This window comes from Pimephales promelas, chromosome 6 (assembly GCF_988280905.1).
Source record: "Pimephales promelas chromosome 6, fPimPro1.hap1.1, whole genome shotgun sequence".
In the NCBI taxonomy this organism is placed as follows: domain Eukaryota; kingdom Metazoa; phylum Chordata; class Actinopteri; order Cypriniformes; family Leuciscidae; genus Pimephales; species Pimephales promelas.
In genome coordinates, this window is record NC_142774.1 from 4886970 (window position 1) to 4914704 (window position 27735).

At 36.6% G+C, this 27735-nt stretch overlaps 1 long non-coding RNA gene across 1 annotated transcript; it reads left to right on the top strand.

The window, feature by feature from the left end:
• Window positions 1–537: 537 nt before the first annotated feature.
• LOC148978478 (uncharacterized) lies at window positions 538–26451 on the top strand. Its single transcript, XR_016169005.1, has 3 exons — window positions 538–1173; window positions 25438–25539; window positions 25872–26451. It is a non-coding gene; the product is annotated as an uncharacterized LOC148978478 (long non-coding RNA).
• The last annotated feature ends 1284 nt before the right edge of the window (window positions 26452–27735 follow it).

A 27735-nucleotide genomic window follows, 5' to 3' on the forward strand; every position in this document is an offset into this window, starting at 1 on the left:
CGATAAAATTAATTTAGATTAATTTGTGATTTTTCACTCTCAAACTAGTCATATTAGTGTAAATACACGTTTAATCTGTTCATATAAGTCATATCAGAGCAGGTAATGGGGAAAATACACTTGCCCAACACTGTCATGGTAAAATGCATATTTACACTGTTCAATTTGACTGATTTCTTGTACAGATTTCTTCTACATGTGCATCATCAGATACCTGTGTGTGTGTGTTTACAGGGGTTACCTGTCCTAACTGTACATGTGCACACACAGGTATCTGATGCACATGTACAGTTAGGACAGGTATCTGACATGAAACCCCTGTAAACACACACACAGGTATCTGATGCACATGTACAGTTAGGACAGGTATCTGACATGAAACCCCTGTAAACACACACACAGGTATCTGATGCACATGTACAGTTAGGACAGGTATCTGACATGAAACCCCTGTAAACACACACACAGGTATCTGATGCACATGTACAGTTAGGACAGGTATCTGACATGAAACCCCTGTAAACACACACACAGGTATCTGATGCACATGTACAGTTAGGACAGGTATCTGACATGAAACCCCTGTAAACACACACACAGGTATCTGATGCACATGTACAGTTGGGACAGGTATCTGACGTGAAATTAGTGAAAACAAGTGCAGGACTTTCATTCATATTGTATTACATTCTGGGTTGACAAATAATTCTGGTCAATAGAGAAAGGTTAATGTCATCCACTTTTAACTTCAATATAGCTACAACAGTTTATTTATTCGTTTCTTTTTATAATTTTGCCAGAGATCATGGTGTATTACAATATTTCTGGTTGTTTAATAGCGAGATTGTGTAATATTAGCGTGTGACTTTGAAATAATTAACTTTGACATGACATAAAAAATCAATTTTAACCGGATTGTTTCTTAGCGGCAAAAATGTAAACCGTTGGCGCGGGAAAAAAAAACAGTTAGCGCGCATGTCCGGTGACCTATGCAAATTTGTATTTAGGAGAACGCCTACTCTACAACGTCACACTTTTTACGCTGTACCGAAACCCCTGGAAATAAGTGACTGCCGTCCACTTCCGACACAGTTCAACAATGGCTGAGACGAAGGCTATATATGTCACTGCTCTGTTCCACTTTGTAAATCTAACCAACAACGCCAACCCTACGTAAGTTTTCATGGATTCCCGACTGAATTGAGTATAAGGAAGAACTGTATTAAAATTTTAAAATAAAACAGGTAGCACGTTTGTTTGCAGCAGGCACTTTAGTGAATCAGACTAGTTTACCAGGGATGCCGTATAAATAAACACAGCCGACAGGCGTAAATAACCTAAGAAATCACTTGTATAAAACATTTCAAGTAATTATATGTCCACCCTGCCTGCCATAGAGCGTGAAAGATAACGTTACATACACAAACTTTTGGCCAATTTAAAATGTCCCTTCTCCCAGCGTCAAATTGGTGTAACAACCCCACCCAGTGGCCAGAGGTGTCTTACCCGGACATTTCAACAGGTAATGATTTTGTGAATGAATGATTTTATTTCGTTTTTTAAAGTAAAAAAAACTTAATGTGTATATTATGAATTTATGATGATGATGGCAGCCTGGGCTAGTTGATAACGGGCATAAAAAAATGTATCTTTCACGCTTTATGGCAGGCAGGGTGGACATATAATTACTGTTGAAAAACATTTAATTTTGGGAAAAAAATGAGCACGTCGCCTGATCGTGACGTGAGTAAAGACCAAAGACGCCCTCGACCCAATGATTCTCGATTCTATTTTTTACTGGCAATTTCTGAGTGATAATTGTTTCAAAGCATGTTTTGTTTTCCAGTGAAGTTGACCACAGTAAGCTTCTTGCTTATGTTAAAAAAAAAATTTTTGTGAAAAATGACTGACAACCGCATAAAGCTCTCTATGTATCCAACAAGTAAACATCATATTTGGAGTTTCCTCCAAATAAACGACACAGGAGTGTAAAACAAAATGAAACCACAAGGTGTCACTCTTATACTCACACAAACATCTAACGATGTCTCAACCGGTTCAGTAGACACTTTTCATGGGATGTGTTTCTGGCACTTGTATTATTTTTATTTGAACTAACATTTTTAAACCCGTAGGATATGCTTATTGTGTTAAAAACCATCCTAGAAGTTATTTTTAACCCTACTATGATCATTTATGTTTGTTAGTACTTTTCAATTGTCTTCATAGATATTTATTGTTTCGACATTTTCCAGAAAACAGACTTTTAAACGTAAACTGAAAATCCACTGAATATGAATTAAGTGTCAAACTAAATGTAAACCATTTCAATGCTTATTGTTTGTTCACATGAACTAACTATGAGCTATATATTTTTATTTTTTTTATTCTGACTTTCTTAAAGTGATTTTTTAAAATACGATTGTTTGTTCATATGTTCACAGTGCATTAACTAATTTGAAATATACACTTTTGATTAAAAAAAAATCTACACTCTAAACAATGCTGAGTTGTTTTAACCCAAATTTGGGTCAAATATGGATGAACCCAAATGTTGGGTTATAAATGTAATTTAAAAATGTTAACCCAACTTCAATTTTCACTTTCAATTGTACATTTTTAATTACATTTTAACCCAACATTTGGGTTGAAACAACCCAGCATTTTTAGAGTGTATAAGTAAATGTAGAAATGTATTCAAAATGCTGTATAAATAATGTTATATGTTAACAAATGAAATTTTTAAAGTGCTACCTTTTATTTTTAAATATTATGTCGGTCATATTTGTTTTGTTCAACGTGCAACACTGATTCTACCATTTCATTTATTTATTTTATGACACAGTGCACATTAATTAACATTTCTGTAAATGTGCCAGTGTTAGCCAGCAGGCTAATCTTCACTCCATTGGCAAGATGTTATATTAGGCATGTTAAATCACACAGCAATTAATAAACAACAATAAAACATAATGCCATAGCCCTGGCTCCATTAAAACATAACATCATAAAACATATTTATATAACCATACATCTGTACAACTATTAGGGAATTAAAAAAGTAACCATCTATCCATCTAGAATACATCCACCATAAGTTGCAGGATAGCTAAAATATAGAGGCAGATATAAATGAAATATTATGAGAGGTGTTCACATTTTTGTAAGACGTTGTGAGAATATATTTTATAATAAGAGGTGGAATTTCTAATGTCACGATAACATGATTAAGAGATCTTATGCACACAACATGCAAGTGAAGGAAGTTCCTCTTAAATAAAAGGGTTTTGCCCACTTCCTCAGGCGGATGAGTACGGACTCTTCGTGGTTTTGTTTCACGTTCACTTCGATCCACAGTAAAGTCTCACTGGAATTTAAATCAGAGCCCTCGCTGCAGGCTGCACCCAAAAATGCAATAATGGTAGCCTGTATTATGAAATTGCAGCCTCGAAACTGACTCTGGTTTCACTTCAGATCAGAATGGGGGAACAGGCTTGAGCTCTTCAATCCAGACGTTGACTTGACAGAATGCAACATGCCACGCATGCTTCAGATTCTCAGAGAGTAAATCAGATGTGCTTGAGTCGACCTGAAAGACAACATCCTGATTTGATCTCCGTCATATTCTTTCCATTTATCTGGTTATTTAATACACATTTTCTTTTATGCCAAAAAAATTGCAAGTGTATTTTTTAACTATTTATTTATTTGTCTTACAGTAATTCAAGTTTTCTTAATTATATATAGTAATCTCAAGTAATCTCTGCAATTCTCCATGTGATCCTTGAAGAGTCTTTGGACACTCAAACTTTCATCCTCGCCGTCCATTAAGGCAAAATAGACGCACGTCCTCTTCCTGGCAGAATCATAACATCTTTAGTTGATTATAACTTCTTAATTATTGCCCTGATGGTCAAAATGGGAATTTTCAATTCTTTAGCTATTTTCTTTACATCCACTTTCTATTTTGTGAAGCTCAACAATCTTTTGATGCACATCAGATGTTCTTTGGTTTTATTCATTGAGATGGATAATTCAGGGAATTTGACCTTTGTGCTTCCTCATATTTAAACTCTTTGAAACAAGAAGTCATAGCTGGACAATTTCATGTTCCTAGTCACCCTGATGTGCTTAAAAAATTAAATATTAATGGGAATGCACTTCAGAGATATTTTTCTCATAAAAAATTCTAGGGGTGCCAACAATTATGGCCAGAGTGTTTTGGAGAAAAACATTTATTTCACAGTGACCATGACTGACCATTTTGACCATGACTGTATATATATATATATATATATATATATATATATATATATATAATTTGTTAAAGTCCTAATTTTTTAGGACTTTAACAAATGATTATTATTACAGAATTCTAATTTCACTGGATTATTACAATTAATGGCACAATTAATGTCTGGAAATGTAAACTGATATTTCCTACTGAGACACTACAACAAAATAAATAAATAACTGGCTCAAAACCATTTCTTTGAGGCGAAAATACTAGTGTGCCTAAGACTTATGCACAGCACTGTATATATCAAATAATATATATATATATATATATATATATATATATATATATATCATTTGTTATATATGTTTATAATTTATATTTAAAGATATCAAACAGTCATTGTTTTTGTTTTATTTTTATACAAATTATCATCAATCATTTACTATGGTTTTATATTGTCAAAATTCTTACTGTTGATCAGCTATAATGAATACATAATTGAATACAATTATTTTTAATGAAAACCTTTTACACAAACATTAACACCAATGGCTTGTATAATTAAATCAATATAAAAAAAAACATTTAAACGTAAATTTATTTTTTAAGAAGGTGGTAAATGCATGTGCACATTAAAAAAAAACAATGACTGATAATAATAGGCTAATGATAATTTTTTTAAATAATAATGAAAATTATTTATAATATTATTTATCTATTTTGTTTTTGCTTTTTGCACGATTTTGCTCTAATGCTGGAAGACAAAATAGCCTATGTTCAAACATTTATAAATAAATAAATCTAGACTAAATGTCATAAAGGGTTTTTAGAGACTTGACAAATTATAAACAATAACGAAAATGTTCAGAACAGTACAGGAAAACAATTTAGCCAGCAGCCACATCACCCTGTAGCACAAGACTGTCTGGTAGGTTGCCAACTGAAGCTAAACCGGGTAACTCGACGTAACTAGTTACATTCTATAAAAAGCGCTGTAGCCTATAAATGTAACGAATTATTATTAATTTCGTATTATTTAATAAATTGTCACATTATAAAACTAATCATTTATATGGTGTTGCAATTGTTTATTTTAAACCCTTTTCCGTCGTGTAAATTCACATGTAGCCTATTTATAGAGTGCTTTACGATATGTGTTGCATCTATAGCCTACAGATTGTTTCAAAAAGAAAAACAGGAAAATAAGGCAAAACTTTTTTTTTGTTTTAAAAAATTTAATAATTTAATTATATTTTACATTTATATTTAGCCGCTCATGAAGTAAATCATGATGTCATAAAGCGTCATTGTATTGTAGGAATGACCCACCTGATATCAGAGCAAGATCGCATGCACCTGTATTCGTCACAGCTTTCAGTCAACTTCCTGTTGCTCTTCTTTGAAACCCGCACACATGCAGAGTGTCATGACAATAAAACTGAAGTCATGTAACAAAAGAAAAACAACAATGCTATCTTCTAAAGACTTTTATTCATCTATGGGTCTGAGAATGTGGCTGTTGGATTGGACAGATTGCGACGGTGCACTGTCAGAAAAAAAGCTGTCACTGGGGCGGTACCTTTTCAAAAAGGTACACTTTTGTCCCTAAAGGGTGCATATTGGTACCATAATTGTACAAATATGTACCATGAAGGTACCAATATGCACCCTTTAGGTACAAAAGTACCTTTTGAAAAGGTACCGCCCCAGTGACAGCTTTCGTACCTTTTTTTCTGAGAGTGTGCGTCATGAATTGTTGTAGCCTAGTGTGACTAATTTTGTTTAGGCCTACTGAACACTTCTCTAGCAGGAAGCACATGAAAGAGTAACAGAAACATTTATTAAATTCATTTTTTTTTTTTTGCATGAACAACAATTACAGAACATGAACAAAAAATAAATAAATAAAAAATACAAAAAAGGTATAATTAAAAATGCCAGGGTTAAAGATACACAAATACACAATAGAAAAATTGAATGAAAACAGTACTAAATTGACCAAACAAACAACAAAAGGCTTTGACATTTCACAAAATCTGAAAAGTATTCAACAAATACATGGTTTTAACAGCTTTTTTATTTGTAATGTCCTTAATGGAAACCATATAATTCTCTAATTCTTTCAATAGCACAGAAAAAAGGTTTCTGATTAGTAAATTTACACCGATGAATATGAAATTTACCTAAAATAATCAAAAGATTAATAATATATGCTTCCTTTTCCATGCTCTTTTCATATTATAAAAAAACCAAATGGTCGTATAGCAAAAGAAAATTACATCCCAATTTGTTATTTATAAATTTAGAATCTTCCCACCACAACCTTTTGGTGTATTGACAGTGCCAAAAAATATGAGGTACAGTTTCTGGTTGCAAAAAACAAAATGAACAATTTACATCTATGTCTTTGATAAATTTGGATAGAATATTTATTAAATTCATTTGGCCGCACGGATGTCATCCAATTGCGTCATAACCGTGCACGCGGACTGAATCCGAAATCTGTCAGGCCAACACTATCTCACGACCAATTCGTACGAATTCGACGCATGATTAAAAAGTGGCTAATTCGTACTAATTCGTACGACCTCACTCGTACTAATTCGTACGATTTGTCTAAACCCACGTGATGGTTAAGTTTAGGGGCGGGGTAAGGGGTAGGTCATTCGTATGAATTCATACGAATTGGCCAATTCGTAAAATATGTACGATTTAGCAAAATCGTATTAATTCGTAGCCGTCAAATTTCGGGACAACACCTGCTGTGTGGTCAACAGATACGCCATAACATGATGATAAATATGCTCATCCATCTGGACAAACACCCTGGACGGTTGCCTATTTACTCTGCCTGTAGGCCTATACTAATCTTTAGATATTGCTCTAAGCACCGTAAGCCTTTATGACATTAGATGAAGGCTAAACATTATTGCCTATATATTTTTAAATATTTCTTAAGCATACAGAAGTGAGATTTCAGATTCATTCTTGAGCGAACTATGAGGACATTCTGGAAGCGAAACTGGATCGAATGGTTTATACACCTTGTTTACCGCACCTTGGGTGTAAACAACAAAGTAGCCTAATTAAGCCTGTTTATGACATGCTCAAAAATTGTGATACTGTTGCCAACAACACAGAAGGAACTGGTGCTCTCCAGAAGTTTCTTCATCTATTCTAAACTATAGAAAAAAAATTCAGGAAGCATGAAGAAGCATATCTGTATGTACACACCCTTCCCATTTACGCTTCAGGCTCAAACTACCAGTAATACATGCTGTTTCCTCAAGCTCTGAAGCTCATTTCATCTGACAACTTTGACAGTCACCTCCGGCAATTCTCACCAATTGTCACTCAGCCTTTTTCACAGTTTTGGCCGATCTTATGTGAACGCGCAGCACAAATGCGTAGCATGCATTGTATTCATTAATAGGCTATTGTTTGCCCAGTTGTAATCTTAGTAGCTTACTATACAGCAATAAACAGGGTTCAAGAAAATCAACCCGATCACTAAATGCTTCTCTATAGCACGCAGTGTGTTTATCGTGCAATTTATACGCGCAAATGAGTTTTAATGCATAGGATACGCTGGATACGCATGGGTTGTCATATGCACGTAAATAAAACTCATTTTCGCGTGCTATTACAAAATAATTACAAGATGATTTTTCATGGAAAAAAGTGTTTGCTCTGTTTTTCTGAATTAGCCTAATGACTTGATTATCTCAAAAACTCATTAATTCAGAAAAACAGAGTACAAACTTTTTTTCCATGATAAAGTGTCTTGTAATTCTGACATAATTAACTTGTTAATTCAGAAAAACGTTTTTCCTCAAGAGAATGCAATAATACGCTCCCACACCTTTAGAGACGCATTTACGTGAGAAAATAGACAATATCAAACCAATGAAAGAATATATCCCGTGGAAATTCCAATTCTTCAATCAAGGTTGCAATTTGTTTAGGGTTTCTTAAAAAATAACGTGTAGCCTAACATCCCATCACAAAAAAACAAAACAAAAAAACGCATGCTTTGCGAGTTAGTCATTGCATTTAGAAAATGTCTGTCACTATGGGCCACCACATCACAATCATTCATATATGGGTTTTGCTGAATTACATTTAATATTATTTTAATTGAATAGGCTACGTCGTGTTCAGAACCCATTCCTCTACTTTCCTGTCAAATTTCATGCTTTACGCATGAATTACCAGTTCATCAACTTGTGGAGTAGTGGAGCATATTCTGACGGTTGCTGTCATGGTAACAAACGTGACAACAGCATTTCTTTGTCGTCATTCTGACTCTAGGCTACTTCACAGTGTGTTTTGTCCCCTGTAATTGCTTTGAATTAAAATAATCCAAAACTATAGTTTCGGCTATTTAAAGGCACGACGCGACCTCTAAAATATCTCCTGTAGTCCACCTGTAGTCAAGAATTTCATCGGTAACACTTTAAAATAATGGTCGGTAGTTAACAAGTAGCTATGCAGGAAGTAATAGGTAGTACTGCATTAACACCTAACTTAATACTATTAACTAACATGGAAGCAATATTAACTAAGCAGTAAGTAATAGGTAATTTAGTACAAAGGTAGTTCCTCGGTAGGTATTTGATCGTTACTAAAGAAATATATCCTCATTGAGAACTACTTGTGAACTAAGAATTAATAACCAATTAATTACTAATCACAAAAGTAACATGTCTAAAAAGTGAACAATTGTGGGGGTTTTATACTCTTAACATGGTCATAACATTTCAGAAGCATGTGCCTCAAATGGGTTCTTTGTGGAAACCAGTTTATAGTTTATATATCCCCCCAAATACATTAGCTAGGTTGAGATTGTGACCACTACTCTTGCCAGGATGGACGCATGTTCTCTGTTTATTTAAAACTTAATCCTAAAATAATCCTAATAAAGACAGTTTTTAAAAATAAAATAATTAGGAAGTGATGCTGACACTCTCATGATTGGATTAGTTCACTATTATGAGCTCTATTGAATGTCAGTCACATATATCTCAGACTCCAAAGACCTATAACTTTATGTTACAGTAGCTGCCTGAGGAGGACTTCTCTTTAGGACATGAATATAAACATTGATGTTCACTTGTCAAAAACAATTAGCATCTTTAATGAAGAAATTGGCAGCATTTATGTTACGATAAGCGCAAAACCACATCTTCCAGATTACAGTGTTTGTTAGAATATTAGTGCCTCACAGAACCTGTACAGTATGTGTCAAATATAAAATTAAATAACTTGTATCATTTGTGAAAAACATGTTAACGCCTCAATAACTACTTAAGCGTTACCTTGTCATCCCGCAGGAACTACTAGTGATGTGGCCCATTATTTTAAAGTGAAAAACATGTTAACTCCTAACTAACTACAAGCGTTACCTTGTAAACATGACAAGCGTTACCTTGAAAAACATGTTAACTCCTAACTAACTACAAGCGTTACCTTGAAAAACATGTTAACTCCTAACTAACTACAAGCGTTACCTTGAAAAACATGTTAACTCCTAACTAACTACAAGCGTTACCTTGTAAACATGACAAGCGTTACCTTGAAAAACATGTTAACTCCTAACTAACTACAAGCGTTACCTTGAAAAACATGTTAACTCCTAACTAACTACAAGCGTTACCTTGTAAACATGACAAGCGTTACCTTGAAAAACATGTTAACTCCTAACTAACTACAAGCGTTACCTTGAAAAACATGTTAACTCCTAACTAACTACAAGCGTTACCTTGTAAACATGACAAGCGTTACCTTGAAAAACATGTTAACTCCTAACTAACTACAAGCGTTACCTTGAAAAACATGTTAACTCCTAACTAACTACAAGCGTTACCTTGTAAACATGACAAGGTAACGCTTGTAGTTAGTTAAGAGTTAACATGTTTTTCACTTTAAAATAATGGGCCACATCACTAGTAGTTCCTGCGGGATGACAAGGTAACGCTTAAGTAGTTATTGAGGAGTTAACATTTTTTTCACAAATGATACAAATTATTTAATTTTATATTTGACACATACTGTACAGGTTCTGTGAGGCACTAATATTCTAACAAACTGTAAAACTGTTCATTAAAGATGCTAATTGTTTTTGACAAGTGAACATCAATGTTTATATTCATGTCCTAAAGAGAAGTCCTCCTCAGGCAGCTACTGTAAAATAAAGTTATAGGTCTTTGGAGTCTGAGATATATGTGACTGACATTCAATAGAGCTCATAATAGTGAACTAATCCAATCATGAGAGTGTCAGCATCACTTCCTAATTATTTTATTTTTAAAAACTGTCTTTATTAGGATTATTTTAGGATTAAGTTTTAAATAAACAGAGAACATGCGTCCATCCTGGCAAGAGTAGTGGTCACAATCTCAACCTAGCTAATGTATTTGGGGGGATATATAAACTATAAACTGGTTTCCACAAAGAACCCATTTGAGGCACATGCTTCTGAAATGTTATGACCATGTTAAGAGTATAAAACCCCCACAATTGTTCACTTTTTAGACATGTTACTTTTGTGATTAGTAATTAATTGGTTATTAATTCTTAGTTCACAAGTAGTTCTCAATGAGGATATATTTCTTTAGTAACGATCAAATACCTACCGAGGAACTACCTTTGTACTAAATTACCTATTACTTACTGCTTAGTTAATATTGCTTCCATATTAGTTAATAGTATTAAGTTAGGTGTTAATGCAGTACTACCTATTACTTCCTGCATAGCTACTTGTTAACTACCGACCATTATTTTAAAGTGTTACCATTTCATCTACTAAAATTCATATTGCCTGTCTTGCTTGTGATGCGCATGGTTGTTTTGATATTTTGGGCCATGTGCTCTTGTCATTGTCTGGTCCTTCCCCTTTGTGTTTGCAGTTCAGGGTTAGGTCGTTCAAGATATGAGAAATCAGGAAGCGTGGATGCAATTGTAGAAGAAGGTAAATTTAGTGAAACAACAAACAAACACAAGCTACAAATCAACTCTAGGAACCGGGTACTTGGACAAACGAACCAACCCTGAGGCCTGAACTGCAAACACACTATAGGGAACAAACACAGAAGGCTAATGAAAAGGACAGGTGGGACAAATGATCAGAACAGATCAGATAACATAGGGGAACAAACCAGACAATGGCTTGTTTGAGATGCTCCTTGCCTCGCTCGCCCGAAATGTAGCCTAGGCGGCTGCAGTGGAGTGAAAAAAGCGCAGGCAGGCCGGACAGAATCGGTTCTCGCAGTGGATCAGACAGGTGTGAGATCAAAGTCTGATATCGCGGGATTCACGCTCGTGCACAGCGTTGCTAATAAACTGGATGTAATTTAAGTTCTGTTGCTTTCATATAAATAAATATAAAGAACAAGACACCCGGGTGTTATTTAATTACATTCCCAATATGTGTTTATCAATCATTTTTTTCACTACAGCCTCAGCTGTGATAACTGATTATTATAAAAGATAAAACCATCTGTAAAGAACCAGCAACTGATAAAAACAATCATCAGGAATTTAAGATATTTAATCTGTTTGTTTTGTTTTTTTTTAAGGACAGAGCTTCCTCATCCTAAATTCACAACAATTTATTTAAGAATCACATTTAATATAAAATGATCCAAAGTGTGTCAATGCATGTCAAGAACAACAATTGGTTAAAATATAAAGCTAAAGAATAAACATAAGATTTAATAGATAAAAAAAATCCATTCCAAGGCCTCGGCCAAACCACAGAAGAAGTCTGAAGATCTGAGTGCCCTAGCAGGACAGTATGGCTGAAGAAGGTCACTAATATACACGGTGCATGGCCAGACAACGCCTTATATAGCCGACAAACTTAAGAATTGAATGGAAAGCTGGTGGGACATGAGAAAATCGAGGAGAAATGTTCCCTCTTTTTAGACCCAGGCGAAGCTCGTCTTGTACACCTTGCAATTTGAGATAATGAAGATTGAAGGAGACCAGAATAAAGAGAATTACAATAATCAAATTGTGCATAAATCACAACTTCCAGACCTTTGCTTGAGAGAGCAATACTCTCAAAAGATAGCAGAAGAACTAATCATGTTAGTCGAAAAATGTGAGCCATGGGACACATTTAAAGGGAAAACAATAAAGGTCCCAAAATGGATCCCTGGGGCACACCACACAAAAATGTGGAGGATAATGAGAAACATTTGAAAAATGCTTTTTAAAAGTTGGTCGGTTCAACAACTAAGGTGTAGCCAATCAGCATTAGGGGGCGTATAACCACGGAGGAGAGAGAACAAGTAAGAGGGAACTTTGAAGAAAGGCTGTATAAAGAGAGGTGGCTGAGAGACAATACAAAAAAGAAAAGTTCATATGAATATCACTGGAAAATGAAGGGTTATGATTAGGGATTCACCGATATGAACATTTTGTCTGATACCGATAATTCTTTATATTTGAAAGCCGATAACCGATATATCGGCCGATGAATCTAAATCCAATTTTTATATAATTTTTGAAAGCCTGATTGCAAAAACAAAAGTCTCACAATTAAAATCCGTCCCCTAACACAATTATTTATAATGTTCTCATTATAATTTCATGTAGCCGATGTGACAGCTCATTTTGCACTTAACTATATTTTCCTTTTTGATTCCAATCATATTTCAAGCAATTAAGGTCAATCATGTTGAACAGTGCGCATCTTAAGTGTCTCAGGTTTCAAGTGTTGAAGGAAATAATTCATTATTTATCAGCTTTACTATATCAGCCAAATTGAATTATCGGGGCAAATAACGATAACATAAAAATGAGCAAATATCGGCCGATACCGATATGGTGGCCGATATATTGTGCACCCCTAGTTATGATCAGGAAAGAGCTTTAGGACCTGCGTTAATATTAAAAATGCTTTCCAGCACTTGGAGAGAGCAAAGAGGGACGGCCTGAAAACAGACACTGGGGTTGGTTGCTTTGATTCCAGTAACACGGGTTTTGAGTGCCATTGTTTGTCTAGAGCTGTTTGTATATAGCTACACTGTAAAAAAAATATATTTCCATGATTTGTAATCACAACATTTTTTCTTTTGTCAAATCAACTTAAATAATTTATCTGGTTCAGATAACATAATATTTTGAGTTTCTGATGATTAAATCAATCTCCTTCATTGTATTAACTCAATTTTTCCATTTCAATGAACTTAAAATTTTAAGGCAACCAGGTTACTTCATTTTTTTAAGTTAAACCAACAATATTTTTTTACAGTGTACTCTTAAAAAGGCAAGCCTGAAAAATATCCAAATTAAAACCAGAACGCTTCATATATCAGCTAACAGAAGTGAAGAAACAGGTTGAAAGTTAGACAGACAACTAATAGGTCACTCTGTGTGCATCTCGCAACAGTTCCTATATGAGCTATTTATACTGTAAAAAAAAATATTGATGGTTTAACTTAAAAAAGTAAGTAACCTGGTTGCCTTAAAATTTTAAGTTCATTGAACTGGAAAAAGTGAGTTAATACAACGAAGGAGAATGATTTAATCATCAGAAACTCAAAATAATAAGTTATCTCAACTAAATAAATTATTATAAAGTTGATTTGACAAAAGAAAATATGTTGTGATAACAAATCTTGAAAATATTTTTTACAGTGATTATCCTGACAGAATATGCTAATTGAAGATAGTTAACTCCACGTCAGCAACATGAATTAACCAACTAACCATTCAGAGATGTCCTGCATGTCACTTATTCTTAGTCTCTCCATCTTTGTCTGACTCAGATTAAAAGGCAGAACAGTTTCTGACATTTTGGTTTTGGCTTGATATTATATAAACAACTGTGCCGGATCACCTGTTGATGTCCGGTGGTAGATCTGGGTCCCAAAGCAAAACCAGAACCACTGTGTTTTCTGTTGGATTTAGTGTGCAAACAAAAGGTCGCCCCCTTTGAATCACAGCTAAAATAATTCAAGAGCCTCCCTAAAACTCATTGCAGAGCTGTATTGGTATTGATGTAAAATGAGTGTAATATCTACATCTTTTACATACCAATACAGTGTAATAGACAGACAGGAGAGTGTTGGCTATAGCTGACAATTCCACTCTGGATTAGAAGCAACAATGATCATGGGAGCTTTAGTCAAAGAGGTGAGAATATATCTCTATTATTTCATATTGTAGCTGGAAAGTTTATTTTTTACTTTTTTAATATGTATATTTGCTAATTTAAGGTGAGTAGGAGCAAGTCGCGGGGTGTTGCTTTGTCTTTTGAGTAACACCCAAATCTAAGGTCTACAAAGGATGAACAATATAGGCTGGCTTGAAAATTTCTCTTTTATGAGATATAGGGCTGGTTCTGAAGAAAGATGGGTGTGATATCGGTTTGCTATTTGATTTTGTTAGGCTATACGTATGTTGTCATTGAGAGTCTTGGGAACGATGGCGGACAGGTCTCCTAAAACTAATGGATTTGTTGGAGTTATTCGCTGTGATTGTGGATGAGTCCTTATTCAATTATTGCTTCAAATAACATTTTAGAGCTCGCTTATAAATGTAGTGAGGCTGAAAGCTGATGATTGTGTAGAAAAAATGTTGATTTGAAAACCCTTAACATTTATGTGCCGACCTTAACATTAATGGTGAGGGTTAAAGTTGAAGTAGGCCTAGTTTAAGATCGAATAGGAGGAACTGTTGTTTGTACTTGATTTTTGTTTTTGTTGTTTGCAGCATGTGATAAATTCAGTGCGCACTAGTTGAAAAATCATATTTTGTTATATATGTTGTAATTGTTTTAAGGTAACCTATTCTGCATGTGCTGAATAGAATAAATCAAGATTCATTTTTAGTTTGTTTTATATTTTGTTGTTATATCATGTTGTTTCCTGAAGTTGTACAAGGTACAGAATTAGTATATTTTCTTGCTTTTTAGACACGTGTATTTAGAGTAGGCCCTATGCCTGTGTATTATTTTGCAGTCAGTTCTATAATCAGGGGTGCACACAAGACTAGTGCGCATGCGTGGTGAGAATAAACAATGTGCAGTAGAAAACGTAAAAGGAGGGAAGTGCTTTTTGTGGGGACAGGAACACGTTTATTTACTGAATCGGAATTTCCCCCCATCTTTAGATAGCAATCATGATGATAAATGTGTTCATTAATTATTAAGGGTTGCAACGGTTCGAAGTTGATCCGTGATCCGTACGGACCAGCCCCACTGTTCGCCACGCATCATGTGATTTGCGGATTAACTGCTAAGTTTAATCACCATAGAGTGAAAGTTTAGCATTTGGACGTGTTTTTTTATTGCCGATTTATACATTCAAACGGGTTTAACCGCGGTAGATGAGGCGAAAATCAGGACTCGCGCGCTGTTATTTGTGCGCACGCAGAGAGGGGGAGAGGGATGCGCGTGCCTGTTTCAGACGGTGATTGAACACCAAATTGATTGCTCTTTCGCGTTTACTTGAGCTTGAACGGACACATACACACAACATTATGTCAAAAATACCCGTCCCAGCAAGTTTTCTCTCCGTTACGTCATAACTGAGGAGGCGAGAAAGAAACCGGATGTCAGTATTTTCGGTCCGTGCATGGTCTGTGTCGGTACACGATCCGTTCCACCTGCACGATCGGTTCTACGCATGCGCAGTAGACGCAGTAGAAAATGCGCATGCGCAAATAATAATTCTGTTTTGCGACGCTACTTTTGATTCACGACACTGCACGATCTGTTCCACGCATGCGCATGTTTGTACCGCGAGACAGAGAAAATGGAGTCCAACGGAAGAAATGAGCGAAATGAGAAGTTTGCCCTTTACGCTGCCGTTAGACAATATTTGGTTGAAGGTTTGGTGGAGGCGGCGTTGAAGAAGAAGGTTTCACGAATGGCTGCAAATTTCGTTATAAGAGGTACGTGAGTGCATAGACAACATCATATAGATACACGGCCTATCGACCGCCACTGCCTGTTGGCGCGGTCGTCTATGGGCGCGGTCGAGCCGTGGGGCTGCCATCTTAGACCGGTCACCCGCTGTAATCTGTATGGCAGGTGCAATGAGCTGTCAGCGCATTGAATTAATCATACCTCCCTGAAAACTGAACTGATTTTCAAGCGAGTTTTTTTTTTGTTGTTGTTGCTGCAAAGGTCATTTAAGTTATGTAGATGATGCAGGACACATGGTTCGGCTAATTTTAATATTTCTAGTAGGCTTAACAGTAATAATATTCTGGTATAAGATGTAAAGTGACCAGGCACAATATATGATGTATGTGATGCAAGTTATGATATAATGTATTTTATAAATGACTATGATAAAGCAGAAAGAGATAGTTGCAGTAAAGTAAGATGTTTTAATAAGTTGAAGAAACAATTTATGATTTGTGACACACACTCTCACACACAAACAAACAGACACCCTCACACACACACACACACACACACACACACACAAACTCACACACACACTCACACAAACTCACACACACACACTCACTATCAGACAAACACGAACATACACAAACAAACTCTCTCTCTCGCACACACACACACACTCTCTCTCTCTCTCTCTCAGCAGCAAAATCATAACGTAACAAACATTGTTTGTCTATCACAGAAAGTAAATTATTCTACACTGGCCCCAGTGCACAATTCATGAGGCTGGTTGTGCTGTCTGATGAGCAGAGGCGGGCTGTCCTGGAGGAGTGCCACAACAACCCTGGCACAGGGAACCATGGGGGCGTGCGGGCGACTATGGACAGGGTTGTTGTAGGGTACTACTGGGATAACATAAAGGCAGATGTGGCAGATTGGGTACTTTTTTGGAACTTTCATGGAATTTAACACTATGGCTCTCAGACAATGAATTGATTTAGTGGCTTTGTTTGACTTCAGATAATTATTTGGTCTAAATAACAAATGTATCCATCAGGTCAAAAGCTGTCACAGATGCCAAAAGAACGACCCCATAAAGACTGTGTCTCCTGCCCTTCATCCCATTAAGGTAGCGCTTACCTTGGTGTACAACTTAAAGCAAAAAGTTAGGTGATGTGGTAATTTTACATTATTTCCACAGGTGAAAGAGCCGTGGGAGGTGGTCGGTATGGACCTCATTGGTCCACTGAAAAAAACTATGAAAGACAATCAATATGTCCTCACGGTGACAGACCTGTTCACCAAGTGGGTTATCGCTGAGCCTTTGAAGTGTGGTTCCAGCACTGAGGTGGCTGAGGCACTTGTGTCAAAGCTCTACACATTTGGTATGGTCCGGAAAATCATCACTGACAGGGGCCGTGCATTTGTTAATGAGGTATGTGTCCTTATTACCCTCTCCCTTCACACAGGACATATGGCATCATCACAATTCATGCTCTTTTAAGTGGTCATTGGTCATTTCTGAGACCAATAAATATTGAAAATAACCATGTGTGTCTGAATTATGTACAGCTTAATACACACATATTTGCGGCATTGAACATCAAGCATGCCATCACAAGTGCATACCATCCCCAGTCAAATGGCCAAGTAAGTGTGCCATCATGGCATCCCGCAAAACAGTAAAGTCAACTTTAGCCAATGTACACTAAAGTGCATGTAGTAATTCCTTTCTATTTTGAAGGATGAGAGAACTAATCAAAACATTAAGAGGACTCTCAGAAAATATGTTAATCAGCACCATGATGATTGGGACATCCACTTGCAGGCCATAGTTTATGGAATAAACACTGCAAAACAGGTTATTATTCATGACTAGATAATGTATATTTCATACATGTTTTAAGTTTTAATTTGTGATTTGATGCAAACCTTTTGTTTCAAATTAGAGATCCACCAAGTACAGCCCGTACTTTTTAATGTACAACAGGCACCCCCGTCTACCACAGGCATTAAATGTCTGTGAGACAGACGCTGTCTTTGAATTGGCGGACCCCGAGGAGGAGCTGGAGCTAAAACTAGCTGGAGTCAAGGCCCTCAATGAAACGGTTTGTTCAGAGTTGTGTGCATGGCATGTTCAATTTGAATAAGAACAACCGCATAGTAATATATTCTTATCTTTAAGGTACGGAAAAACATTGAAAAGGCACAGGGGAAACAAAAAAAGGCTTTTGAGGCAAAGAAAAGGAAAGGGGTTCGCCAGTGCTCAGTTAAGGCAGGGGACGAGGTCCTAATTGGGGAGCCCAAAAAGAAGGTGAAGAAAGGAAATTGCTTACAGGATCTCCACCAAGGGCCATTCACCCTCACATCCCTGACAGAGAAGGGTGTGGCAAGTGTGGCTATGTTAGGGAAGATACAGAAAGTTAATGTTGCCCAGCTAAGGCCCTACTTTCGGTCACAAGGTATTGTGGTAATCTAAAACTTGGTGATATAGCAAATATAAACATGACACTTGACAATGATAATTACTATTTACTTTCCTGTTGTGTAGATCATAGCCATGAATCTGAGGGCAGCCAAAATAATACAGAAGACATTGGAATGGTGGACCACCAGTATGCCAATAAAGGTCCACTGTGGTACAAGAGGTTGTGTCCTCAGCAAGAACAAATTGTGAGTGCCAAACTAAGCTGGATAGTTCACATGCACAGCTTGTTGGTGTGCTTTAAATATAAAATGCATGATTGGTTATTTCTAACAGGGATTTTTTTTATTTATTTCTAGCTGACCTATGTGCTGGACAGAACACGCCCAGCAAAAGAAATTGTTGTTCTGGATGGCCCAGTTTGTCTTCAAAGGGAAGACTTTTGGAGCCTGGGACTAGATGAACAGGTGGAGAGTAATGTAAGTGGATATTGCAGTAAAGAGTTTGCATGGTTCTAATGCCTTTATTGTAATTGTCCAAAACATTCTGCGCTTTAGATTGGGAATGTGTGCTTCAGGCTGATTGAGGAGGCAGGCAGGAGACATGTATGTATTTGTATTTATCTTGATGACTTGCATATAAATTTGTGCAAAAATGAGTACACCGCTCACATTTTTCCATAATATGTCTTTTCGTGGGACAACACTATAGAAATGAAACAATGATGCATCTTAAAGGGATACTCCACCAATTTTTCATATTAAATTTATTTATTACCTTAACTAAGAAAAGTTTGATGCATACCTCTCTCATCTCAGTGCGTGCGCTCAATCGCTCTGGCACGTGAGACATTTTGATAGCACTTAACTAGCCCAGTTCATTCAATATGGGCCAAGCAGAGAAGTGACCAAACACCTCCACATTTTCCCTAATTAAATACAGTTACACAAGTAAAGTAACTCAACCAAGAATAGTGACACAAAATAAAACTTTTTAAAGCGTGTAAAGTGGATAACTATAATGTATGGCGGAATACCACAACAAGTGCTTGGAAGCACTTCGACTCAGTAATATCATCACTCGTGAAAAGTCCTCTCCCCCTCCCTCTCTGGAGTGATGATATTTCTTACAGAATATTCTTATAATATGATGACCTCTTAGATGTCAAAAGCTCAAGGAAAATTGTATTTCTCAGTTCATTACCCCTTTAAGATGCATCAAAGTTTCATTTCTATAGTGCTGTCCCTTGAAAAGATATAACAGAATATTTGCTAAAATGTGAGCAGGGTACTCACTTTTGTGACATGTATGTATATGAAATGCAGACATACAATTTTATTCAGGGAATGGATGTCCACATTGCTGACCTATTTGAAGTCCCTAAATGGAAAGTAAGGGAACCTAGTTTGCCGGTAAGTTGCATAATGTGTTGACAAGTCCAGCAGATACACCTCTTTAAGTACAGATATGTCCAAGGAGATCTGAACATATATATATTTTTTGTTTCATAGGACAATGTGAAATCTAAAGATATCATCATTTTGCCAGCATGGTCTAGGGGGTCACAAACAGCAAGCCACTACATGCTTTGTGTACAGTTACATTGTTTTTTTTTAGTTTTTCCTCTATTTTTAAACCAGTTGGTACCCCTATAGCTGACATTTAATAAGGGTATGTTCTTCACAGGTGTTATTAGTTGCTAAGAAGGAGGCTATTTTTCTGGACTCATTATGTCCAAATGGGTTTGGGGATGAGAACTACCGAACCATATTTAGGTTTGAAATGCATAAGCAGAGGACATTAGCAAGGTTTGACCTGTGACCGATTAAGGCTAACACAGAACATAAAGTGCATGTAGTTACATGCTACTAAGGGAATTAAAGTTAGGTGTTAAAAAGGGTGTATGACACTGTAACAGCCTTAACAAATACAGATCAAACTGAGTGAAATGGACTGATATGCTGTTCTGGCAAAGCCTGGTTCTCTGGCTTTAGGATTGAGCAAAAGCCTTGTTCTCTGGCTTTAGGATTGAGTAAAAGCCTTGTTCTCTGGCTTTAGGATTGAGTAAAAGCCTTGTTCTCTGGCTTTAGGATTGAGTAAAAGCCTTGTTCTCTGGCTTTAGGATTGAGTAAAAGCCTTGTTCTCTGGCTTTAGGATTGAGCAAAAGCCTTGTTCTCTGGCTTTAGGATTGAGTAAAAGCCTTGTTCTCTGGCTTTAGGATTGAGTAAAAGCCTTGTTCTCTGGCTTTAGGATTGAGTGAAAGCCTTGTTCTCTGGCTTGTTCTCTTTAGGATTGTGATTCAGTTTTGCATTTTTTTTTTCCAGACAACTTGCAGGAGCAGTGGCTAATGGACCGTGGGTGGAGAAGACAGGCAAAGATTTTGATGTAACTTTACTTACTATGGAAATTTGCCATTTCATTTTGCTCAGCGGAGACTATATGCTTGTCAACATCACATCTGAGTAACTGTATATTACTTTTCAGCCATTTCCAGTTCAGTCAGATGGACAGAGCTGTGGGATATTCATGCTTATGGTAAACTTGTACAATTTCTACTCAATTTTTCCTGTTTGTCCTAAATCTCCGTAATCATTATTTTTCTCTTTAACAGTATGCCCTCTGCATCTGTACTGGTGCCATGTTTCACTTTTTGGATGTAAGTTGTAATTCATGGAATGTATATGTATCAAAGAATGTTAAAAAACAAGCAATGCAAGACTCCAATATTGCATGTGTATTACAGACTGACATACCATCTATTCGGAAGTGGTGGTGTCTCCAGATATTGGAAAAATTCCCGATCGCAAGGTACGACACATTTCAAGCAGTAAAACATTGGTCTGCTTTACAATTATGCTACATTAAAAGTGCCATACTTTTGAATAGGCATGGGCAGAACTTCGGGCAGCGCTTTGCCTTCTGGACAGAGGAGGCAGAACAGCTGATGGCAGGCACCCTACCACCTATTTATAGGATTTCTCGACCCCAAATAGTCAAGGTATGGCCAAACTAACCAGACAACCATTTTCACGTATGCATTCTATACAGGTAGGTCTCAAAAATTTAAATTAAAATGAAATGTAAAACTAGGGCTGGAATTTTTTTTTAAAACAAATCGATTTGGTTGGTCAAATCGATTCATATTTAAAAAAAAAAAAAAAAGATTTTTTAGATTTTTTTTCTCCCCCTCTTCAGTATACGTAACGTTACATACGTTTTGCATTCGCCAAATCTTCCTTCAGGGTTTCCAAGGTTCAGTTACGACAGTCAACACGATAAAACTCTCTAAAATGATTCAATGTTACTATTATCATACTTCATCTGTAGATAAAGGTCTATGGTTTCGCATAAAACAACTTTATCTTGCTGGTCTTTATTGCTGTAAATCTTCATGTTACTTTCTACTGAGTGTCGGTTAGAGCACAACACTTGAGTCAGAGCACTATTGTTCTTTACGCGCACAGTAACTGAAATTTAAAACTGTTAAAAGAAAAGGCTCAATAAACGATTGCATAGATAGATACTGTATATTATACACGACGCATCAATATATTTCGTTTGTGCTTTGAACTTTTCAATGCAGACTCGAAGAGCTGCGCGCCTCAAGCGCATCATTCTCCACTCGGGGGGCGCATAAGAGCTTTGTGCCGCACTGTACTGAGCCTTTCATATCATAATAGTTTTGCGCAATGAAAGATTATTAATAGCCTTTCTTGTTCTGTCCCATCTATCATATGTTACTGCCTCATTAAACAGCTCTGCTATACATTTTAAACATGTCTCAATTTTATAGTAGACTAGGCTATATAATAATTGATCCTTTTGATTTTTGTTATCTTGTTTTTCCTGAATGTACAATACAAAGTGCAATGTGTAAAGTTTTACCAGATTTAGTGTTACACTTGTTGTCTCTTGTTCCCCACTAAATGTTTTTTTTTCCCTAAATGTTCAGATTTTATACAATTATTGCGCACTTGTGATTTTCCTAGTTTTTTTTAGGGAAAAAAATTGCCACGCCTTATGTAAAACTGATACATTATAACATGTTACGTCACGTGATATATTCAAAAATAGAAGATTGTAACAAACAGTTCAAGTCAAGTGGGTTTATTGTCATTTCAAGCATGTACAGTGTGTATAAAGTGAGACAATGGGTCAAGTGGTGTTACATTTTAAGGTATATAAGAACTTTTGGGACAGGATACATTTAGTGCACACAGGCTAAAAAATACTGCACATTATAGTGGAAAGTATTATAAATTTATGGTATTTTACTTTATCATAGGAGGAACCGGTAGAAGTGGAGGAGCTGCCCCTCACATTGAAACATATGTACCAGGCAGACTACATCGTGAGGAACAGTCTTGGGCTTTTCACTGGCCAGGTGCAAGAACCATCATACATGTTGATGGATCATGATGACCAAATGAAAGCGTGGAGTGTGCTGATGGAGTCGATGGAGTGCTATGCCATGAAGTGCTATGCCATGGAGCCTTTCACATTCATTTTTGAAAACATTCAGGACATGGAAACCTTCATGATAATTTGCAAAGACACCCTCAACCTGAGAGTAAATGCTGGAGTTGGGGTGCACAGTCACCCATATACATTTTGTTAGTGTGTGTCTGTTACAGTGGAAAGAGTGTTCGGATAAATGAACTTAGAGCTGACTCAGCTGAAAGAGCGTTCCTGTGTGTGTTACAGTGAAAAGAGTGTTCCTGTGTGTGTTACAGCGGAAAGAGTGTTCGTCTGAAGTGGACTGAGAGCTGTTACAGCGGAAAGAGTGTTTGTGTGTGTTACAGCGGAAAGAGTGTTCGTCTGAAGTGGACTGAGAGCTGTTACAGCGGAAAGAGTGTTTGTGTGTGTTACAGCGGAAAGAGTGTTCGTCTGAAGTGGACTGAGAGCTGTTACAGCGGAAAGAGTGTTTGTGTGTGTTACAGCGGAAAGAGTGTTCGTCTGAAGTGGACTGAGAGATGTTACAGCGGAAAGAGTGTTCCTGTGTGTGTTACAGCGGAAAGAGTGTTCGTCTGAAGTGAACTGAGAGCTGATACAGCGGAAAGAGTGTTTGTGTGTGTGTGTGTGAGAGAGAGAGATTGCGACTTTTTACTCTCAAATAAAGATACTCAAAACTGTCCACCGCTGGTCTCATGTCACTTCTGTGTGCACACATGCTTGTTTCAAGTCAGTTTGAAATACTCTAACGTTTCCCCAGACTTGTTTGTAGTTCTTTCTTTATGTAAGTGCAGATAGTCTAGGCATAAATGCATATTGTGTTCCTTTATTGTCTTCTGTAAACAACTTTGAAGGAATTATTTTCCTCATTTAGATTATATACAGTTGTGCCCAGAATTAATCATACCCCTGGTAAATATGGAAAAAGGATTTTCCCATTTATATATATATATATATATATATATATATATATATATGAAGCGTTCAGATGCAAAAGCGTCTAAGTGCCATTTGAAATTTTCTTCTAGAATGATTATTTTTATCAAGCTTGTATATTTAAGTTCAGTGATTTCACTTAAATGGCAATGATGATCTATTAATTGTTATTTAAGTGAAATTACTGAACTTAAATATACAAGTTTGATAAAAATCATCATTCAAGAAGAAAATTTCAAATGGCATTTAGAGGCTTTTGCATCTGAACTCTTCATATATATATGTGTGTGTGTGTGTGTGTGTGCGCGTGTGTGTGTGTGTGTGTGTGTGTGTATGTGTATATATGTATGTGTATATAAACCCCTACTAATATAAAATTTCTCAACTTAAAAGTTAATGAATAGCAGTTTTTAATAAAAAAACTAAAAAAAAAAGAAGAAGACCAAAACAGTAAATTAAGCCTAATACCAGAATCACAAAGGATAGTAGCCTATGGAGGAAAGTGATCATGAATGTTCATAACTCATAACACCTTTATTATTTTGGATTGGCGTAAACCTAAACACTTAGCAATACATAGCGTAAGTAAGTTACATTTAAAAACATCAAAATAGACCCGCTGTGAAATGTTAAACACAATACAACTAACGTTACACACATCTGCCGCAAATTGTGCCGCCTGGCCGTAGAGTGTTTCATTCATCACACATGCGTGGTACCGATAGTGTAGGAAACCCGTGACGTTTTCTTCTACGTAATTACGCGCATGCGTAGAACGGATCGTGCAGGTGGAACGGATCGTGTACCGACAGTCTGTCTTGAAGTGACAGCAGCCTTATTTGACGCAAGGATGCTCGTCCATTTCCGGTTGTGGAGATTAAAGCGGAGGAAAACCGAGGAAAACGGGATTATGGCAGAGTCTTCAAAATTTACTGTCCTCCAGTCTTTGAAATGAAACGTACATACGTTTAGATGTGATTTTATATATAGTTATATTTATTTAATATAATTTTAAAAAGAAGCATAAACACAACGATGGGTGTCTTTTTTATCTGTTTTTGTGACTAACGTTTCGTTAGTATAACCATGGAGTATAAAATTCAATATAAATTCTCGGTAATGCATTGGACTCTACGATCGGCGGAAGTTATCGAGCATCCCTAATGCTTCACCGGAAATCCTGTCGTGCATAGAGCCCATTCCTGCTATCGTCTGTGTAAATGAAACCATCATCATCATCATCTACCGTGTTCATGAGGAGAGCAGTCAGGAGGAAAGTTATACTACAGCTTGTAGTATAAGTGTGCCACGTAAAGTGTGAGTATCTAGCACCATGTCCAGCTGTTCCCTTGAGAACCAGACCAAAAAAGTTATGAATTGTTACATAGTTGCATTTTCTAACAAGTTTGAATGGGCCACTGTATTTCTTTTTTTAGTATGTAGTTTGTAGAAAGCCCTCTAGGACACATTTATATTCAGAAGTTACTAAGTAAAGCACACTGTATTTTTTTTTTGCAGTTGTACAAGCTCGAAGTTGAATTCTTTAAATCTCCCTGGAGAAATCGATTGGACATATGGCCGCAGCTCGCATTGTGTGAGAGGAATTAAGAGCCGAACCAGGTACCTTACACCTTTCAAATATGTTTTAAAAAATTCGGGGAGTCAATTTTGGCCATTGGATAGGCTGTCCCCTATTGCCAAATCATACACATTGTCGATAAACAATGTCATATATGCTAGATCTATGAATATTATTACAGCCCAGTGGCTGTAGCTTTATACACTGTAGCCCTATACAGCCCTATACGATACGCTGGCACACAGAGACACACAAATATACTCTAGTTGTTTTTTGTTGAAGGGAATGGCTGTGCTGTTCTCTGCATTTCAACAAATCATTTGCACTCATCTATTTTTCTTTTCTTTCTTTTTTCTATCTGAACCTATTGCAGCAACGTTGAAATCTCCAGTCTCTGTGTTTAGCGTGAAAGCATTGCCGCTGGACAGTCCTACCATGTACCAGCTGCTTTGACGCGGTTATAAGGTTACGGCACCCACACAATACACAGATCTCCAGATTCCTCTGTCTTCGGCCATTATTCCCAGGTGTAGCCCAGCTCTTAAATTTATTGGAGCGTTATTCTGGTTGATAATACTTTAATGATTCTTCACTGGTGATTTTAACATTTGATGGGGTAGCTGAGCTTGGGTGTCTTATTTATCCAATGCAATGGTGTTCAGAAATTCCTTGTGTGGCTTTGATTAGAAGAATGTTTTTGAGCATCTGTTTGCTTGAAGGAGACACACCTATGCTTTTAAAGAGTTTTTAATGACAACTCTTATTAACAATACACAAAACAAAAATACCAGTTTCCAGCTCTCCAAATGTATTGCATGCCTATATACAAGACAGAAACGTCAACCTAAAATTGACTGAGTGAATTTGCATTTGAACATTGAATAGTGTTAAAGCCATGTTAGGCTATATTTGTGTAGTGCCTTTTCAAGTTTGGACCATAATAAAATATGTTTATTGGATAATAATGAAATATGACATATTGCAATGTTAGAACGTACTAGACAAAAAGAAGTATAACCAGTAGGTATCCTTAAAAGAGCTAAAGAAACAACTTCTCACTCCTGGAAGACGGCATCAAAATACAAGGTACAAAATACAAATACATCAAAATGACGTTTGTAACGTCACGTAATACGTAATTACGCTCAAAAGGTCACGGGCGACGTAGCCGGAAGTACAGAATCAAAATCGTCCGACATCGTTGTTTTACCTTTTAATTCCTTTTTTTTTTGTAAACGGCGTTTGAGTTAGTTTGCACGTTTAACCTATGCGTTCAACTTAAACACTGACTCTGTACTTCCGGCTACGTCGCCCGTGACCTTTTGAACGTAATTACGTATTACGTGACGTTACAAACGCGCCTCACAGAATGGAGAAAGGCTAGCATTTGTCCTTAGAAAAGTTACATTTTTGGAATAAGTTTTGAAATAACCGATCGTTTCGCATGATTAGACCCTTATTCATCGTCTGATATCGTTTAAAGACATTTGAAGCTGCATCTGAAACAGTTATTAACTGTCTTTTGGACCTTGGGCTGTCTGGTTCCCATTGAAGTCCATTATATGGAGAAAAATCCTGGAATGTTTTCATCAAAAACCTTAATTTCTTTTCGACTGAGGAAAGAAAGACATGGACATCTTGGATGACATGGGGCTGAGTAAATTATCAGCAAAAGTTTTTTCAAAAGTGAACTAATTCTTTAACAACTGCGTCCATAGCAACATGATATAGCTGTTAAAACACATGAAGTGGTAAAATATGTGATTAACAAAAAAGGCTAACGTTATATGAAGTCAAAGTTTAAAAAGTGAATCACCAGTAAAAGAGAACAGCTTTCAATCCCCCCTCTGCAAATCAGTTGAGCCGATATGTAATTTATAATGTCAAACGTTAGGCTGTATCGAAAGGTAAATTCGCGTCCGCTGCCAAGATGGGTCCATAGGTATAAACAAACTGCTTCAGTCAGTGTGTCGCATATACGTCGTCATCGTCTTGCTGCTCCCTCCCCGTTCTGTGATTGGTTACCTATTTCAGGGTTCATGGTGCAAGGCAGCATGGGGAAACCCAGGCTACCCCAATTAGGTCATTTATACGTGTTTGTTTATAAGTCTATTTTGGCCTTGCGGCACCCTAAAGCCATTGCTCCTTAATTCAATTACTTTTTCCACCTTAAGTTTATACTTTTGTGTAATGTAGAGTTGTGTCTTTGATGATCTGTCGGCTGGGGCTGGTTTCCT